At 45.3% G+C, this 17,868-nt stretch overlaps 1 non-coding gene across 1 annotated transcript; it reads right to left on the reverse strand.

The window, feature by feature from the left end:
* Nucleotides 1-17,435: 17,435 nt before the first annotated feature.
* On the reverse strand, nucleotides 17,436-17,542 carry LOC112651081 (U6 spliceosomal RNA). The gene has a single exon (XR_003130594.1). It is a non-coding gene; the product is annotated as a U6 spliceosomal RNA (small nuclear RNA).
* Nucleotides 17,543-17,868: the final 326 nt, after the last annotated feature.

Consider the following 17,868-nt stretch of genomic DNA (forward strand, 5'->3'; position numbering starts at 1 on the left):
TCAGAAATTTAGCATCGGCGGCACCTGGGTAGCTCAGTGGTTGAGCATCTGCCTTTGGCTCAGGATGTGATCCTGGGGTCCTGGGATCGAGTCCTGCATCCCTGCAGGGAGCCTGCTTCTCCCTCTGCCTGTGTGTCTGCTTCTCTTTCTGTGTCTCTCATGAATACATAAAATCTTTTTAAAAAGAAAGAAATTGAGCATCCTTTGGTGCTTGCATGACTTCTGAAGCCACCTAGATCCTGTCTATAGTCGATAACATAGATCCTTGTAGATAAAAACTGTTCACTCACTTAAAAGTATTCTTTAGAATAAGCAATGCCTGTGTACAAGGCATTGCCAGGCTGATGAAATGGATACAATTGCAATGGATACAATTGCATTCCTTCCACTAAAGAGGTTTTAATTTACTGGGGGCATAAGACACATTTACAGATTATCATAAAACAACAAAGGATATGTTAAGTAGTAACATATAATAAAGACATAAAAAGGTGTTTTGTTGTTGTTGTTGTTGTGGTTCCCAGGAGGAAGGAACAAACTAAAAGGAGAGAATTGTCCCAGGAAATGGAATTTGCAAGGATCTTTTTTCTCTTGGTTATAACCAGAGAGAAAAAACACCAAGCCAGACACCCTCACAGACAAGAAAAGAAAACGAAAGAGGAGGTTTCTCAGTAAAGGAACCCTGTGAAGTAACTCAGTAGTTCTTCTGAGGTCCCTAACAGGGTAGCTGCTGTAAAGCCCTCTCCGAAAAGCCATGCTCCACATCTGGCACGAATTTTGCTAGCATTGCAGTTGGACACATAAGACCCCCATTAACCTAATGAGTGGAAAGTCAAGTGGAAAGTTCTGCTCAAAGCCTGATATGTTACTAATCCAAACAAAAAAAAAGTCAGATTTTACATAAAGACCCAAATCTTAATTTGCTCTTTTGAGCTTGTACCTTCCTAAATTTGACTAAAGATGGGATGCTCTGAGTTCTTTTCCCTTCTCTCACAGGAGAATGTGCTAAAGAAACAGTAATTTGACACTTTGTATCTTTTCCAAACCCATCCAATTGAAATAGTATCTGAGCAGAGGTGAACTTTTATCACAGGGAATAAGAAACTATACTTTGTTATTGTCTTGATATTATGGTATGAGATATAGCTAGAAATCAAGCAAACAAGCCCGATGGCTTTGTAGCAAAGATAAAGACCCAAACAGGCCTGGGACTGCCCGGAATAGGCTCCTGCTCCGGTGTAGACGCTGTGTGCCCTGCCCTCCAGCAAGTCCTCTCTGCCTCACTCTCCTCATCTGTAAGACAGAGACAACACCACCTCATTTAGAGAGTAGTCATCGACAGGACATGTCACACATTTGCTAGGTACTAAATAAACACAGCACAAGTCATTCCTTGAGTTGTGTGTTGCATCTACAGTAAGTACTATCCCTTTCAAAATGATCACCTTGGAAGAATTATTCCAGTGAGGTCATCATTGGTCAAAACAGATCTGAAACCAAGCAAAACTGCCTCTGAAAGCTGTGGCATAGTCTTTAGTCTTCCTCGTGGGAGTGGATCTTCCTCTTTGGAAGGCAGGCTTTTTTTTTTTTTTTTTTTTTCCCCAAACACGTGGGAGTGGATCTTCTTCTTTGGAAGGCAGTTTTTTCCGTTGTTTTTTTTGTTTGTTTTTTTCCCCAAACAGCCCGGAGCAGAGCGTGTCAAATAAAGTCACGAATGGTGAATACAATGAGAACAAGCTGGAGGTACTTCTTGGCAAAACGGAGGCGCGATTAAAGCAACGCAGTCCACTCTCTTGTGTGGATCGCACTTGGGAGACTTTGGAGACAGAAGGATTCCAGATCTGCTTAAGCAAGGCAGCAGTTTTTGGCAAAGTGCATGGATCAATTATCTGTGGCTGGACAGGACTAACCCCAAATGTAGCAACTTAATCTTGCCTGGTTTCAGGGTTCTTGCCTCACAGAGTCAAGAACAAAAGATAAAGTGAAAACTTAGTGAAGGTGAGAACACAAAGAGCTCTCTGGAAGGAGAAGGGTTTGGAATGGGTTGCTTTTAAGGCTGGTCTTTTACAGGAAACTGGCCAGGGCACTTGGTAAATTTCTTGCCAGTATCCTGGTGGACTTGCAAATATCATGTCTCCATTTAGAGCAAACAGGGTGGATTTACAGACAATGTGTTCTTGTAAATATCATGTCTATTTCTCTCCCTCGGGATTTCTCTGAGCCTGGTTACACAACCCCTTGGGTGACCCTAGTCAGGAAGCCCCCTACCTGTCTCTCCCTACCTCCCTACCTGGCCTTGCCTGTCCATTACTCATTAAGACAAATGAGCATTGTCTTGTCCCCCCCCCCCCCACCATGTATGGGTCAGGAATCTGGCCGCAGGGTGCTGGGTGCTCAGGTTCAGGGTTCTTCACTCTGAAATGGGCTGAAATGTGGCCGTTAGCTGGGCCTGCGGTCATCTCAAGGCTCCACTGGAGAGAGATCTGCTTCCAAGCTCACTCACAAGGCCTCAGGCCTGACCAGCTGTTGCCTGTGTACATATTTCTTGGCATCTCTACCAGGCTGTTCTCTACCCCCAACGGGAGAGGAGACGGAAGGGGTGAGAGCAAGCATGAGAGCTCCAGCACCCTGGTAAAAAACTTTTTCAACCTAATTTTGGAGGTACCACCCCCATTAATTTTGCCTTATTATTATTTTATTTATTTATTTTTCTCAGAAATAAGTAAGTTCAGGCCTCACTCAAGGAGCTGCGATAAGGAGGCAGTGCGATCAGGACATGGATACCAAAAGGCAGGATCATTGAATAATTCCCCAGAGTGACAAGACTGAATGATAACACCCTCATTTCAATAGGATCTCTAATTGATTTTTAAAACTGTATTATTCTGTAAGGATGCTACATTTTCCTCTATGATATAGATATGTTTGTGGGAAGATTACCCGACACTAACAACATGATCTTAGGCATCGTGAGTCTGCATCATGGGTTGAATTACAGAAGCAAAAGCTAACTTCCAGCCTACCTCCTTTACCAGGGACCTCCCCCCCTGAGGGGTGTTTTGCCTCTGGAACAATTAAGTGCCTATCATTTTTCCAACATTGAACAAGATTCTGGTATTCTAACATTTCTAGACTACCAGTGGCCGAATTGGGGGACTTTGTATCTTAATGCTTTTAAATTCAGGATATAATTTAATACTAAGTTCAACAAGCCTGATGGAAAGGACCGGCCAGCACCCTCTGAATGTGAGTGGCAGGTGTTTGCCAGCCAGGCACCATCTCCACTAGCAAACGATGCTCTTTTTGTCTATCAAGATTTGGCATAAAACCTTCCCTTCCCGTTTTTTCAAGTTTTTTTTTTTAATTTAAAAAAAATTTTTTTTATTAAAGCACATTTACGATAGAAGGTGCAGTTTCTCCACGAAGCTGTCAAGTTCATTTGCTAGTGAAGTTAAGCCCATGTGTTGGAACCTGTTGCTTGAATCCCAGTGTCCACTCTTAACAGATCACAGCGAAGAACCAACGGGCTGACAGCTGGCTGACAGCTGCAGACAGACAGGATGGATGGATGTGGAGCAGGAAGCCTGATACGAGCGGAAGCTGACTTCCATCTCCTCTCAGAGCTGGTTTTAAATTGGATATTGATTGGTGTCTGCGAATCTATGCACTTGATATGGGAAATCAGCAAGCCGTTGCACAAAGTGTACATTATCTCCTTATTCACAGACACCTGCAAAATCATTAAATTAAGAGCAACAAACTTTCCATACTTTTTTTAATTCTGAAAATTTCTTTACATGCCCTCGAGTTATGTTAAACGATGTTAATAATTTGGTGTGTATCTTCCAGGTTTTTCTATCTACAAACATGCATAGATAGAGGAGACGGTACTACCTATATTCTCGAGAGGAAGATTCAATTGATTTTTTTCCTCTTTCCTCCTGATTTACAGTGAGAAATACATTGTTTAGCTACAAATTAACAATCTTCCTTGTAGGGGTGCAGACTTCCAGGATTTCTAAAAACCAAATACAGTCTGGAATGGGTTTAGAGGTAATTTAAAACTGCATCATTCTCGTATTTTTATTTTTTGTAGGCACTTTGAAGGTTACTGCATAAGTGCTGCTGGCAAGTGATTTTGACAAAAAAAAATTATAAACAAGCAGGTACTATTGAAACTCTGTACTGATTGAGATCATAAGCTAAGAGTCGCTCTCATGTGCACTTTGGGTCATCTATGGAAACGTTGCAGGTGACCAGTCTCGCCCGACACGGCGGGCAAGAGGTAAAACGCGAAGCCAGTCAAGGATGGTTGTGGGGGGAGACAATGTTAAACAGCTTAACAATAACCCACAGCCCTCGGACCAACTGGAGAGGACGCTGCGTCTCTGGCTATTTATAGTCTGTCTCCAGACTATTTTCTAGGTAAGGAGACTTTCCGTGGCCCATGTCACGACCATAGAAAATAAGACGTGTACAGCCTCCCAATGAGCTGGAAGGTAGCCAATACAAAATCGGCGTTTTACAAGCAGGGTTTGTGAGGATCACGTTAGCCGCTAACGTTTTTGTTCGTGCATTGCATTTTACAGGTGCATTCTGGGTAGCGCCTCGCTGAATATGAAAGTGAACCGGGCGGGAGCCTGCGGCCCCGAGGGCGAGGCCGGGCCGGCGGAGCCCGGGGCTGGGCGGGGACAGCTGGGCCGGGCTGGGGGCGCCCGGGGGGAGGCGGTGCTGGGGGGGCGGGGCTCGCGGGGACCACCGGGGGAGGGGCGGTGCTCGCGGGGGGGGCGGTGCTGGGGGGGGGCGGGGCTCGCGGGGACCACCGGGGGAGGGGCGGGGCTCGCGGGGGGGCGGTGCTGGGGGGGGGCGGTGCTGGGGGGGGCGGGGCTCGCGGGGACCACCGGGGGAGGGGCGGGGCTCGCGGGGGGGCGGGGCTCGGGGGCGGGGCTCGCCGGGGGGTCGGTGCATCGCCGGGTTGGGGGGCGGTGCTCGCGGGGACCACCCGGGGGGCGGGGTGGTGCCCGTGGGTGGGGGGTGCTCGCGGGGCCGCGGGGCCTGCTTGCGGGGCGCCCGGGGCGGGAGGGGGGGTTTGGCGTCGGTGCCTGCAGCGCGCGGCCGGGCGTGGACGGTGCCTCCAGGCAGCGCGCGGCTGGCCGGGCTGCGCAGGGGGGCTCGGGGCCGCTGGACCCCCGGCCGGCGCCACCCCGTCCCCCCTTCCCGGCGTCCTTTCATCCTCAGGATGCGGAGCGTCTACACCCACGTCGCTGGCGGTTAGGGATGCAAGGAGGGTTAGGGAGGGAACAGGTGCTCCAGCCAGACCCCCCCCCCCCCCCCCCCCTCCCCGGGCAACCTCGTGTGTGTGCTAAAACAAAACCCGGTTCTGGGAGTTCCTGAGCAGTTTAGATCTCATAAATTACCTCTTTTCTCGACTCCCTACAGGAGCCCGGGGTATTTCTTCTCAAGAACTGATTGGGAAAATGCGAAATTACTGGTGACCTTTTAAAGCTCTGAATCTGTATCGTGAAAGTTTAAGGACAAACTGAGGAGATGGCCCACGAGGTATTTTGCACATAAAAGGCTTTGCCAACGAAAACGCGAAGTTGTTTTTCTTAAGGGAGACAGTTTCGATGAGGATGTGGGGCTGAACTTTTGGTTTTATGTGACACATATGAATTACGTCCCAGAAACCAAACTATGAAATAGATTTAATAAATGAGCCCTTAGGAATATTGGCATCATCTGATTTTTCCTTCGCCTAAGGATAGTTTTGCCTTTTTTTTTTTAATTAAAAAAAAATCCTTTGGGGAAACTTTGACAGATTTCCTGCACTTAGTCATAAAACTAAAATTCTTACTCAACATACTTCTTAGGGTCTTCCTTCTAACTTACTGTTCTTTCTTCCTATGGAGACAAAACCAGGAAATTGTCAGAAAAAGGCTTGAGCTGACTTCCTAATCACCTATTGTGATTAGTGAGAAAAACTTGGGAAATTGGAAATACTGGGGGTGGGATGAGAAATTCGGAAAAATGGAGAAACTAAGATACTAGGATTTTAAAATTGTACTACTAAAAATGTACCTGCAAAAAAACAAGCAAATTCTGAAGTCTGGGTTACCTGATTCAGTGATATTTTTTACATTAATGGAAGAACGGTATTTGTAATGTGGTTGAAACCTGCATTTACTCTAATGACATCCTTATTAATTTTAGAATTTTTTCTTTTGACTAAGGTGGGAGTTTATATGGTAGTAATCATTGTAGCTTGTACAATTTCCACTTTTCTTTATATTATCTCATTTATATTGTGTTACTGGTAACCTTTATCTTTAGAAATCGGTAGAACACATGAGCTTTTTCTCCCCCTTTCTAATACTAATTGGATGTGAAGGGAATCAGGGTGTGTCACCTCCAAATATGTCACTTTGACATAAAATCATTTTGAACTGAAGGCAATTGAGAAGGAACAGATGAAGAAAGTAGACTTCTCAGAGTTTCCTTCATCTGGCCAGAAGCAGCCACTCCTGGGAAATAAGGCTGCCATAAATTCCCTCTTTGGGGAGTGTCTACTCTTAAATACCCTCTTTGGGAGAGTTTTATGGCCTTTCAGAAGACCGAAAGACCCCTTAAACTTGTGTAGACAAATATTATCACAAACTTTGTTATCTCCTGTTTGTTCTCCTGAAAACCTGTTTGCCTTTCCTAAAGAAGCTTTTTTGCTCATCCCCCAGCATCCTTTTCTCTGCTTCCTTTAAATTCCAAACTCTAACCACCCCTTAGAGTTACTGGTCCTTGAGCACTCCCTGGAGTAGGAGCGCTACTACAAGCGCAGATCCACTGTGTTCTTCTCTCACTACTGGCTTGTCACAGCAACTCACAGGCTCCTAGACGCTAACCACGAAAGAGTGGAGGAAAAGTTCATTCCTCCCCTACCTTCCTGAAGGAATTAACATGAAATGCAGGACAAGTGCTGACCAAAGAAGTTAATGGGGTGGGAGTGGTGGGGCAAGGCGAGAGTTTAGCCCTTGATCTTTATAGAAATGGTCTACACCCGCAATGCCCAGGTTAAGCCAGCTCTCTTTAAATGCTTTATTGAGGGGACGCCTGGGTGGCTTAGCACTTGAGCTTCTGCCTTTGGCTCAGGGCCTGATCCCGGAGTCCTGGGATCGGGTCCTGCATCGGGCTTCCTACAAGGAGCCTGCTTCTCCCTCTGCCTGTGTCTGTGCCTCTCTGTGTGTGTGTCTCTCATGAGTGGGTAAAAAAAAAGTTTTACTGAGATCTACCTCCCTGCCAGCACTGTGCTAAGATCTTTGCTAGTATTATCTCATTTTACCCTCAAAACAATTCCATCGGATCCGTAAATCAGAAAGTAACATCCCCGAGGGCCACATACTATAAATAATGGAGCAGGTACCTTCTCTGAGCTTAAAACACTAAATGCTCATGTGTCAAAACACTGCTTCTCACCCCACACATCTTTCTGTCCCCCAGAGATACTACCGCTGGGCTCAAAGGCACATCATCTAATGCCCAACACGTCATGCCTACTCAATAAAGATTCGTTTGAATTTGCTCATTAATGACCATTGAGTTTGATTCTCCAGAGGTTTAATTTTAATAACTGACCAACTTTGCATCTGTATCCTCTTTTCCTTTCCTGCTGCTTTTCTATTTTCCTGGACTTATGCTAATGATACTTCCTTTTTTCTTTAAAGCTTTCCAGTGGAATACAGTTGGCCCTTGAACAACACAGGTTTGAACCACGCAGGTCCCCTTATAGATAGATCTCTTTTAAAATACGGTACTGTCATGTGTTTTCCTTTTCTGATGATTTTCTTAATAACGTTTCTTTCCCTCTAGCTCATTTTATTGTAGGAATACAATATATGATACATGCAATGTGCAAAATAAGTGTTAATCAACTGTTATGTTATCAGTAAGGCTTCTGGTCAACAGTAGGCTATTAGTAGTTCAGTTTGGGGGGAGTCAAAGTTATATGCAGGGTTCCTGGGTGACTCAATCAGTTGGGCATCCTACCAGTCGTGATCTTGGGGTCATGAGATCGAACCCCTCCAGTGGGCTCCGTGTTCAGCGAGGTGCCTGCTTTGGATTCTCTCTCCCTCTCCCTCTGCCCCTCCCGCTCGTGTGCGTTCTCTCTCTCTCTCTCTCTCTCTCTCAATAAAGAAATACATGTAAAAAAATGTTATATGCAGATCTTGGACAGGGTGTGGTGGGGGCAGGGGATTGATGCCTCTAACCCCTGAGATGCTCAAGGGTCAACCATATAGCTGACGTTCATACAGCCAGAGAAAGAAGCATTGTATCTGCCAGGTGGGCCACACAGAGGAATGAGACAGTTCAGGTTATTTTTAGTTTTTATTTGTCACATCTCTTATCTGGTTTCTTCCACTGCTTTTAAGTTTAAGGTTCTCGTTGATAATTCCGTTAAATATTCACCTACATTTCCTTGTAGGTTTTGCTCTTCATTTCATTCAACTCTTTAGTAAATCAACTTTATTTCAATACGAGTGATGAAAAAGCAGCTTCCCACCTTCCTTGCCTGACTGTTCCTTCTTATCTTAATTAGGACTTCTAATTTCTGTGCGGTTTCTTAACTTTAAAACAGCTCCGAGTAGTGTAAAAATAGTTAAATTTTACTATGCTGTAGGTGATTTCTTGAGAATAAACTGTGCTCCTTCAAGCACTAATGTACTAAGTGACTCTAGGTAGCTCTTTTCACCAGTCTGGCTCTCAGAATCTTCTGTAAAATGAGACTTGGACTGGATTTGTCTCCCCTGCCTCCAGATATTCTGAGAAGCGCAAGTTTGGTGAGGTTCAATGAGAAGGAATTGTATGGGCACATTTGTTTAGGAAATCCTGAGTTACGTAAAGTGTAAACGAGTTTTTACATTTTATTTTACCTCCGATATTATTAGTTATTCAGAAACATTTATTGGATGCCTCCTAAGCCAGGCATCATGAGAGAGGCTGAGCACTCCAGCCAAGACACGGCCCGGTGGAGTGTGTGTGTGTGTGTGTGTGTGTGTGTCTCTGTGTGCAGAAGAGCAAACCATGGCTGGTTCCAGGGGAGCCGTGATGGGCAGTCAAGAGTGCTGGCAGGGGAGCCCTCAGGGGTGGGAGATGCCCAGGTTAAGGGTGGAGATGGCAGAGACAAGAACAAATAAATACTCTCTAAGTGAGAGGACATGCATGGAATGCTGAAGAAATCAGAGAAAGTCAGGCCTAAAGCTAGATCATTGCAGAACTTGAAAGCCTTTGGTGCGATTTTGGACTTTATCGTAGGGGAGACAAAAGCTATAGAGAGGGGGATCCCTGGGTGGCGCAGCGGTTTGGCGCCTGCCTTTGGCCAGGGGCGCGATCCTGGAGACCCTCCTGGAGACCCGGGATCGAATCCCACGTCGGGCTCCCGGTGCATGGAGCCTGCTTCTCCCTCTGCCTGTGTCTCTGCCTCTCTCTCTCTCTCTTTCTCTCTGTGACTATCATAAATAAATAAAAAATTAAAAAAAAAAAGCTATAGAGAGGGGCGCCTGGATGGCTCAGGTTAAGCATCTGCCTTCAGCTCAAGTCATGATCTCAGGGTCCTGGGATTGAGACCCATGTCTGGCTCCCTGCTCAGCAGGGAGTCTGCTTCTCCCTCTGCCCTCCTCTCCCTGCTCTTTCTCTCAAATAAATAAAATCATTAAAAAAAAAAAAAGCTGTTGAGAATTTTAACTAGAGGAGTGATGTTTCATGTTTTTACAGAGACCCTCCTGGCTGACCTGTTAGGAGGCCTGTAATACTTTAGAGGAGAGGTGCTGGTGATGTTGGGTGATGGGTGTGAAAATGGGGCAAAAGTGGATGAGTCAGAACAATTCTGGACATGTAATTGCAAGAAATAAGGGAAAGAGCGTAGTTAGAAACAATTCCCTGGTTTCGGGCTTGTGCCATTGGGTGGATACTAGTGCCCGTTCCAGTACAGCGTGGTGATACTGGTACGGAGACTATTTATGGGGTGTGGAGGCCAATGAAGTTGGTTTTGGAGCCAAAATTGTGAATCCCTAAAAGAAATAGTCTGCAGCATTTATGGGTCCTAAGTTTATTGGACCCATGATCTGTTTCTTCTTGACAGAACATGTCTCGGGGCCAGGGCTCCATGGAACACACTTAAGCAAACGCTGTATTAGTTGCTCTCACATTTTCTTCCAGCTCAAATAGTATCTTTTCTCATAATGCTAACAATAATCAGGAAGTAAACCGCGTTGCCTGATGTCTTATTTACTTGTTTTTTCTTGACAGATGTTTATTTAATTTGCATGTATATATAGATATGTAAAATAATTTGTTGATCATTTTACATATCCATAATATATAGAATGATAAACATGTTAGGAAACAAACTTTAATCACTTTGTCATATTTCTTTTATTGCTTTTGTATTGTTTATTTTTTAATTTAAATTCGGTTAATTAACATATATTGTTATTGGTTTCAGAGGTAGAGGTCAGTGATTCGTCAGTCTGTACAACACCCACTTACCCCATTACCCCACCCACCTCCCCTCTAGGACCCTTAGTTTGTTTTCTATACTTAAGAATCCTTGGGGGATCCTTGGGTGGCGCAGTGGTTTAGCGCCTGCCTTTGGTCCAGGGCACGATCCTGGAGACCTGGGATCGAATCCCACGTCAGGCTCCCGGTGCATGGAGCCTGCTTCTGTCTCTGCCTCTCTCTCTCTCTCACTGTGTGCCTATCATAAATGAATAAAAGAGAATCTTTTATGATTTGTCTCTCTCTCTGATTTCATCTTGTTTCATTTTTCCCCTCTCTTGCCGTACGATCCTCTGTTTTGTTTCTTTTCTCTTTTTTTTCTCTGTTTTGTTTCCTGAATTCCACGAGTGAGATCATATGATGATTATCTTTTTCTGATTGACTTATTTCACTGACCATAATACCCTCCAATTCTATCCACATTGTTGCAAATGGCAGGATTTCTTTTTTTTTTAAGATTATATTTATTCATGAGAGACACAGAGAGAGGCAGAAACATAGGCAGAGGGAGAAGCAGGGTCCCTGTGGGGAGCCCAATGTGGGACTTGATCCCAGGACCCTGGGACCAGAACCTGAGCCAAAGGCAGATGCTCAACCACTAAGCCACCCAGATGCCCCAAGATTTCATTTTTTTGATGGCTGAGTGGTAGTCCGATGTAAAAAAAAAAAAAAAAAAAAAAAAAAAAAAAAAAATATATATATATATATATATATATATATATGTATACACTGCATCTTCTTTCCATTCATCTGTCGATGGACATCTAGGCTTTTTCCACAGTTTGGCTATTGTGGGGATTACTGCTCTAAACACTGGGGGGGGGGGCAGGTGCCTCTTTGGATCACTACATTTGTATTTTGGGGGGTAAATACCCAGTAGTGCAATTGCTGGGTCGTAGGCTAGTTCTATTTTCGACTTTTTGAGGAACCTCTATGCTGTTTTCCAGAATTTGCCTGATGTTTTAAATAAACTTAAATTCAAGTATAAGAAAGATATAAGGTGCGAGTAGAATTTTTATAGTGAGCATGCCCATGCAACCACTACCTAGAACAACAGAATGCGTTATCACTGAAGCCTGTGGCGTTGTCTGATTTTCAGGTCTGTAAATCAAACACTGGATGCTCCCAGGGAGGCTGGCAGGGTGGAGTACTTGGCTGAACCATCACTTCCACTTGTCCCCTGGGGTAACTCCCTCCCCAGAACTCAGTGGCAGAGAGCAATACTCGAACTCAGCCGTCACTGTGCACCGAGTCCATCAAGAGTCAGGGGCACTTGGCCTCTTTCCTTGAAGAGTGTTAGCAACCAGTAGGCAAAGTGAAGGACCTCCATCTGGAGCTGGCCTCACCAGCCCAATGGCTTTTGTGTAATCTCAGGAAGAAAGAAAGGTGTCCTCATCCATTTGCCAAACAATCTCTGGGACCTCTCGATTCCCTAGGTTAATGGTGACCCCAGCACAGGGGTCAATAGTATTTTAGGGACTAGGCTGCAGGTGCCAGTGCTTCCAAGAAAGAGGCAGTGGCTCGCAGGTCAGCATCAAACCAAGAATGAATGAATGAATGAATGAATGATTTCATGGACTGAAACATTCCTTCCTAACTCTTTCCATGGCGGACTCTCCTATCTGCAGGCCCCACTCATGCCTCACGCTTAGAGAAGTTATTCCTGACCCCAGAGCGGGTCAGGCTCTCTCCTTATATACATCACAGCACCTTCTACTTCTTCCTAACACTGAGCACCACTGCCGTCCCTGCTAGGAGGCATCCAGGCCTGTGAGAAGGCTGAACAAGGAAGCCTAAGAGCATGGCCACTAAGGTTGGACCTTTGGGGTCAAGTCTCTGCTCCATCTACTACTTACTAGCTTTGTGACCTTGGGCAAATTGCTGAACGCCTCTGTGCCTCAGATCCTGTACCAGCTGGATGAGGATCATCATGGGATGCACATCAGAGTCCTGTTGTGAAGATCACAGGAAAATATCCATGTAAAGTGTGGCTGCAGCGAGTGCAGTAAGGCGCTCAAAGAACTCAAGCCAACTAAATGAACCCTAGCTGTGTTTTTCCTCCTGAAGGGAGGTGGAAGTTCTAGAAAGGACTCAAGGTCCCAAGAGCAAAGTGGAAAAGCGGGTATGGAGTGGGTAAGGGCAACAAGAGGGAGATGGGGGCTTCTAATGCACATTGCATTTTAGGATAGCACCTGATTTGCTTTTACTATATGAACAAATGCTTCTTAGCATCTGTTCAAGTTAGAATGAGTCGGGCCAGTGTTTTGGTATAAATTCACAAAGCCTGTCCTTTCTTTCTGGTGGCTTCTGTTGGGGGAGCTTGGGCGGGGGTCAACTTGGTTGAGCTGGATTTGGCTCCTGGTGGCTCCTGGGTCCGATGAGCTGGTGACAACATAGGACTGGGAATGGTGGGGCTGGCCTCTGAATATTTGCACGTGACTCCTGCAGATGTACACCGTAAGGGGAATAGTCAAGGATCCTAGCCCTGGAAAAGTCTTCCCTCTTTCCCTTTGGAAATTTAAATGTTTATGGATTCGATCTCATTCTACATGAAAATATTTTTATGGCTTGGGGAGATGGAAGCCAGAAGAAATTTTTGGAGCGCACACGTTTTGTCCTTTACTTCCTGGCTTCGTAAAGATGTGGTTTTGAAGACAGTAGGGATCTGTCAGTTCTCTAGATCACTTCCAGCCCTGTCATTCTATGATCTAATAGAATTTATAACAATATGTATTCCAGTAGTGACTTTCGAAGATGGCTTTGAAGGGATTACAGATGGTTCTGTAAGTATATACTTTTAGAAGAAACATAATGCAATTTGCTTTCTAGCCCAAAGCCCTAAAAATAATTAGGTAGGAGTTCAGATGAGTGTTAAAAGGCAGTTGTTTCTGGTGAATCCAAATGGAATAAAAAATCAATTGCGTTTATCCTCAGAGGAGGGCTTGCATTTTAGATTTCTTATGGTTTATTGAGTAGGAAAGCACAATAACCATACTGGCATTAAAAAAGTAAGCAATGAGAAAAATCAGCACAAGGCTCCAAATTCAAATGAAGTCTAATGGAGTGAGAAGAAAGAGTTTCAGAAAGCAGGAGTGAGTAATGTAACTGAGACCTCAAGTGTTTGCCTTTGGGGGTTCTTGCTTGGTCAGATGTGTGACTCCAACATATGGCTTCCATCTGCCTGTCTGCTGCCCCCCATGCCCTTGGTATTGTCCTGACCCATCTGGTTTCCTTTCATGAGAGCTGAGGGAGACTCTGTCCCTGAGGTTCAGGTCAGAGTTCAGTGTCGTCAGTGCCTGGAAGGGGGAGGCCGGCAGGGCAGGTGAGGGCATGCAGGGCAGGTGAGGGCAGGCTCTCCATGCTGTGGCATGAGGGAACCATTTTAGGGGTTTCTCTTCAATAACCTTTTCTAAAAAAAAGAGGATACCTTTCATGTAGAAAAATTAGAAAAAAAGAAAAGAGAGAGGTCCAAAGAAGAAGTTATAATCTTGTTTTTTAGAGCCATTTGCGGTCACTTCCTTTTTATTTATTTATTTTTATTATTTTGGTGGGGGGCGAGGAGATACATTATCCAAGTGATATTTTTAGGAGTTCACATGAGTTCACAATTTAAAATATACCAAGGGAAGGGCTAAGGCAGGGAGACGATTTAGGAGGCTAATTCATGGGTCACTGGGCAAAATAAAAATGGTGGTGGTAGCAGTGACCAAGGGGAGGAAGGGGCAGAGCTGAGGCCAGTGAGTCTGGATGAACTTAGATGTGGCCAGAGACTGAGATAAAGTTACAGGTGACATGGAGAGTCCCACTGGATGGCAGCAGAATGCATCATTCATTCATTCAGCAGAAATGGATTGAGTTCCTACTATCCTCATGGAATTTGTAGCTCAATGGAGGGAGGCAGACAATAAAAGAAAAATAAATAACTGGAAGACATAGCATGTTAGGAAGTGTTATGGGGAAAAATGAAGCAAATTGAAAACAACCTGCTAATAAAAAGCCAAGGTCATAACCAGGAACCATAGGTCAACCACAGCATTTCCCCAAGAAGCCTTGACTCTACAGGGGCATCCTCATCTTGCGATCTACCCTGATCCTTCTGAAGGACAGTTTATGGTCCTGTCCTGTTACCTTTATTTTTTATTTTTTAAAGATTATTTTTAAGTAATCCATACACCCAATATGGGGCTCAGATTTACAATCCTGAGGTCAAGAGTTGCCTGCTCTACTGACTGAGCCAGCCAGGCGCCCCCCGCCCCCCACATCCCCACCTTTATTGTAATGGATGAATGAATGAGTGGCCAAATTAAATCTGACCTTTGACCAGTGTTGACATTCAGAAGATAGTCTAATATTTAAAGGTTCTTATACCCTTTTTTGTGGAGTCAAGAATGCCCTTGGGAATGTGGTGGAAATGTATGGATCTCCTTCCCCATAAAACTAGACTTAACTCTCATTACATGCAATTCCCAGGGATTCACAGATGGAGAGTCAGCCGGGCCATGAGGAAGGGACCCACTGAGCACCTGAAGGTAAGGCCACATTTTTCTCATGACAACTAGTTGGAACCTCAAATCTTTACCCCAGAAAACTGTCCAGCCCACTTCACCTCCTATAGCATGAAAAAAATTTGGGCCTGGAAGTTATCAAGGACACTAGAGTGCCAGACGGCTTAGAGCAGGGAAGTCCGAGCCAGGCAGTCTGGTCGGGAGATGGCATGCATGCGTGATCCATTGCAGCTCTGGGGAAGGTCAAAGCCAACACATGTTCAGAAAGGGCGTAGGCAGTGGGCTGCCTGCAGAGAGTGAAGGGTAAAGGATATAAAAAAGACACTGGGGGTGCGCTTGGTTGGCTCAGTTTCTGGAACATTTGACTCTCAATCTCAGGGTTATGAGTTCAAGTCCCATGTTGGTCATGGAGTCTACTTAAAAAAAAGGAGGGGGGCTTGCAAGCCCAGAACAAGCAAAAGAGGCCCCGTGTCCTAAGACAAAGAAGGGAACAGTTTTCATGGTAGGTTCCATTTGTTGCTCATAGAATGTTCATAAAGCCCATATTCAGTTTGGAAACTTTTTGCCCTAGTCCCTGAACTTGTAGACATGATCGAAATAATAGACTGCATTCATAAGCACTTTCAACTTTTCTCTCATGGCAAACATGGACTTCATTGCTCTTAGCTTCAGAGGTATGGCTCACCTCTTGTCTACAACATCTGTTTTCATTTGTCCTGGGACCTGCATTATAGTGCACATAGTTGTGTAATGAGAATGCCCTAGAGTTAAATGAAAATTGCTTTTATTTTTAATTTTATTTATTTTTTTAAAAGATTTATTTATTTGAGGGATCCCTGGGTGGCGCAGCGGTTTGGCGCCTGCCTTTGGCCCAGGGCGCGATCCTGGAGACCCGGCATCGAATCCCACGTCGGGCTCCCGGTGCATGGAGCCTGCTTCTCCCTCTGCCTGTGTCTCTGCCTCTCTCTCTCTCACTGTGTGCCTATCATAAATAAATAAAAAACTTAAAAAAAAAAGATTTATTTATTTGAGAGAGAGCAAGCAAGAGCAAGAGCAAGGGAGAGTAGGGGCAGAGGCAGAGGGAGAAGCAGACTCCCCGCTGAGCAGGAAGCCCGATGTGGGGCTCGATCCCAGGACCCTGAGATCATGGCCCGAGATGATGGCAGATGCCTCACCAACTGAGCCACCCAGGCGCCCTGCAAATTGCTTTTATTTATTTATTTTAAATTTTATTTATTCATGAGAGACAGAGAGAGAGAGAGAGGCAGAGACATAGAGGGAGAAGCGGGCTCTATGCAGGGAGCCCAATGTGGGACTCGATCCTGGCTCTCCAGGATCACGCCCTGAGCCACCCAGGCGTCCCTGCAAATTGCTTTTAAAGGATAGTTTCTTTCTTTTTTCTTTAATTTTTATTTATTTATGATAGTCACAGAGAGAGAGAGAGAGAGAGAGGCAGAGACACAGGCAGAGGGAGAAGCAGGCTTCATGCACCGGGAGCCCGACGTGGGATTCGATCCCGGGTCTCCAGGATCCGCCCTGGGCCAAAGGCAGGCGCCAAACCGCCGCGCCACCCAGGGATCCCTACAAATAGTTTCTAATGCATCCCCTGCCTAAATCATAACAGCTCGAAATTCTAAGAGCATAATGTGAAGATCTTACCCTGTGATAAAGTTCAGATTGAATATATAGGCCGGGGATCCCTGGGTGGCGCAGCGGTTTGGTGCCTGCCTTTGGCCCAGGGCGAGATCCTAAAGACCCGGAATCGAGTGCCCACGTCGAGCTCCCGGTGCATGGAGCCTGCTTCTCCCTCTGCCTGTGTCTCTGCGCCACTCTCTCTCTCTCTCACTGTGTGCCTATCATAAAATAAAATTAAAAAATTTTTGAATATATAGGCTGTGTTTGGGAGGAAGGACAACCTATAGGCTTTTGGAGGGGTAGGTTTAGAAAGAGAGTGATATTTTACATACTCTCTGTGTGCTTATGAACATGTGTGAGTGTGGAAATGCACAGGGAAAGCTCTCAACAGGCCAGACCTGTGGCTAACAGGGGCCACCCCTGGGGAGGAGGGTGGGAATGGGGTGAAGGGAGGGGATTTTCACCTTTTCTCCCACAAGCTCTAGTATCCTCTGAATCCTTTATTTATTTAAAGATTTTATGGACTTATTTGAGAGAGAGAGAGAGAGAGAGAGAGAACATGAGCAGGGTTCGTTGCACAGGGAGAAGCAGACAACTGGACGGGGAGCCAAATGTGGGGCTCGATCTCGGGACCCTGGGATCATGATACAAGGCAGACGCTTAACTGACTGAGCCACCCAGGTGCCCCCATTTGAATCTTTTAAATGGAGAATATGTTTACAAATTACTTGTGAAATTTATTTTATTTTATTTTTAAATATGGAACTCTTCATGAATTTGCATGTCATCCTTGCGCAGGGGCCACGCTAATCTTTTCTGTATCGTTCCAGTTTTAGTATATGTGCTGCCGAAGTGAGCACTCCTTGCGAAATTTAAAGCAAAGATAGATGGAGGCAAAATCTCAAGGTCAATGCAGTTGGTGTAAACAGACACCTAGATCTTCTAGAAAGTGGTAAAGGTCAAATTACCTTCAGAATACTGTAGGTAGACTCACCTTTTTTTTATTTTTAAGATTTTATTTATTTATTCATGAGAGACACAGAGAGGGAGGCAGAAACATAGGCAGAGGGAGAAGAGGCTCCTCACGGGGAGCCTAATATGGGACTCGATCCCAGGACCCTGGGATCAAGCCCTGAACCAAAGGCAGACATTCAACCACTGAGCCACCCAGGTGCCCCAGGGTCAG

The sequence above is a fragment of the Canis lupus genome, chromosome 16 (assembly GCF_003254725.2).
Source record: "Canis lupus dingo isolate Sandy chromosome 16, ASM325472v2, whole genome shotgun sequence".
NCBI classification, from domain to species: Eukaryota; Metazoa; Chordata; class Mammalia; order Carnivora; family Canidae; genus Canis; species Canis lupus.